We start from the raw sequence: 2,987 nt of genomic DNA, 5'->3' as shown, positions 1-2,987 counted from the left end.
TTAAATGCATTACATAAAATTTATGTAAATGTAGCTCACACGGTTCCTGGCTCAGGATAGACATCTAATAAATTACATTTTTCTTCTCTTTCCAATAAGTATAGGTTTTCATTGTCTAGAGGAGAAGACTTTTGGAAGGTTTTTCCTCTGATGAATCCTTCAAATGACAGGAACAAATGATCAGGGACAACAGTAGCAGATGTTGTCCAGAATGTACATCAGAGTCTGCTTTTCTAGACTTATGGGTAAGCAACACTATGTTGACAAACTGACAAAATGAACAGGCAGTAATGTAAAAGTAGGTTCTGTTTCCAGTACTTCAGCAACAGGCCTTTTGAGTATTTTGGTTTTGGTTTTTAGTCATTGTTGATATAATTCTCATCCCTCAGGGCCCTCTGGTGTTTTGTAACATCAGTGCCTTTCCTAGCACAGTGAGTTGGAGATTGACAACAGTCTCCCTTGCCTTGAGACTTATCTTTTCAGAAAGCAGTGACTGGCAATCTCTGTCCTCACTGGAAGGAAATATATATCTCATAAAGCAGAGTCTGGGAGCTGACATTTCTCCAATTCATATTTCTTTCTTTTTCTTTGTGGTAATGAAATTATGTATGATTTTATAAAATCATCCTCTGAAGGTTGCCTTTCATTACATGGTTATCACGCTGATAACACCTGGTATCCCTGAAAGAAGTATCTTGATGAAGCATCCTGTTTCTAAGGAAACAGAAACTACAAATGACAACGGCTTCTCCTGCTTATACACTCTCTTTTAGTCCTCTCCAAGATGGATGTTACAATTTGTAGATAAGAAAACTGTGGAATACATATATTCAGAAAATGCCTCAAGAATATTTTGTTACTTTCCTAGGTCTATTATACAAATTTCCCAAAACGCAGTGGCTCAAAATAACAGAAACTCATTGTTCTAGAAACCAGAAGTCCTAAATTGAAAGACATAACCAAATCCTGACATCACATTTTTCCCCCAATAAAATCCTTTTTTTTTTTTTATGGAACTGGGAATTGAACTCAGGCCCTTCCGCTTGCCAGGGAAATGCTTATTCCACTGAGCCATCTCCCCAGCCCCTAATAAAATCCATTTTCATTGACCACTCAACAAATATTTACTGATTGCCTTACAGTTGGGACAGGGATCTAGCTCAGTGGCACAATGTCTGCCTGGCAAGCACAAGGTCCTGAGTTTGATTCCTGATGCCAAGAGGAAAAAAAAAAAGGAATTTTTTTAAAAAGAAAAGATCCTAAAAATAAATCCCTTGCATTTGTTAGTGGGTTGGTTGCTTCTAAAGGCTCTAGAAACGCTACTTCCTTGCGTCTGTCCTGGACTCTGGTGAATAACAGCAACCCTTGGTGCTCCTTGGCTTGAAGACCTTTGCTCTAATCTGTCTCCATCTTCATGTGCCCCTCACCTCTGTGCATCTCTGTGCCTCACATCTTCCTCTCCTCTCTTTCTTTGTAAAGATACTCCTGATTGGATTTAGGGCTTATCCTCAATCTAAGCTAGTATCTCTAGCGCATTCATTACATCTGCACAGACCCTCTTTTCTAACGAGTTCACCTTCACAAATATATAGGGTTAGGTCTTGGACATATCATCTGCAACCATACAACCCCCTAGGGTCACTAAGAAATGACAAAGTCAGGACTCAAACCCAATCCTGTCTGGCTATAGTTTCCCAAATCCATACTGCCCTCCTTTGTGCTTCCAGGAGAGCTAGTGTAAACCACTGTGGATAGGTACTGACTGAGGGCAGTGTGCCTTCAGCTATTATCTTTCCCCAAGAGAAATGTTTTGTTTCTAACTTCTCTATAATTTATCTGAATTCAAATAGAACATAAACTCTGAGTGAAGAGATGGAGACTGAGCGGTTGCTGCTGCATTGCTGACCTTGAGCAGCAGTCAACTCCACACAGAACCTGGGAGGAGGAGATTTGGAATCGAATCTCTTCTCTCATCTCTCCCCTGTGAGATTTTTTTGATCTTCAGCTACAGTTTTGTCACTGTCAGCAACTTTATCTTCAAACATGACAGCTAGCAATGTTATCAACAAAACCGAACCCTGCTCCATGAATTCCTATGTGTTCATTGGGAATCTGAACACTCTGATGGTGAAGAAATCTAATGTGGAGGCCATCTTCTCAAAGTATGGCAAAACTGTGGGCTGCTCTCTTCATAAGGGCTTTGCCTTTGCCCAGTATGTTAATGAGAGAAATGTTCAGGCTGCTGTAGCTGGAGAGGATGGCAGAATGATTGCTGGCCAGGTTTTAGATATTAATCTGGCTGCAGAGCCAAAAGTGAACTAGAGAAAAGCAGGTGTGAAATGATCTGCAGCGGAGATGTATGGGTCAGTACCAGAAAACCCTTCTCCGGAGACCCACTCCTAGCCCAGATCCGGTGAGTGTGGGGAGAGCTTCCTGCTACCCTGCACCAGCGGGACCAGTCCCAGTCCAGGCGCAGCGTGGGCCGGACACTCTCCCCCCCCCTCGGGCCGCCCCCCACCACTCCGCCATACCTCCCCCACCCCTCCCGCCCAGTAGGAATTTCTGCCAACTTCCGGGAATCCCCAGACCCAGTCCTAGCCCAGGTCTGTAGCGGGAAGGACCTGAGCACAGCAGCCAGACCTAAGACAGATGCAGCTGGATAAGGCCAAACTCTGTAGAGCTCCACCTGAACTTCAGTACGTGTGAAGGTTATGACTACAACAAAGATCTACAACAAAGGGCAGAAGACAGTGCTACACAAACTGAAGAGAAGGAACAAAATGCAACCTCAGAACCCAAGCCCGCCCGCAACAAGTGCAGAGGACACTAACACAGAACAAATTGGAAATCACACTGCTGAAAGCAATGAATCAACAGCTTATGAAATAAAAGAGCTGCAGAAAGATATGGAAGACCTCAGATTGGAAATGAAAAAAGAAATCCCTGAATTAATAACATCTGCACTAAAGAATCAAATGCAGAAACAT

The sequence above is a fragment of the Octodon degus genome, unplaced genomic scaffold, assembly GCF_000260255.1.
Source record: "Octodon degus isolate 3935 unplaced genomic scaffold, OctDeg1.0 scaffold00051, whole genome shotgun sequence".
Classification (NCBI taxonomy): domain Eukaryota; kingdom Metazoa; phylum Chordata; class Mammalia; order Rodentia; family Octodontidae; genus Octodon; species Octodon degus.
Note: the sequence above shows the minus strand (reverse complement) of the source record.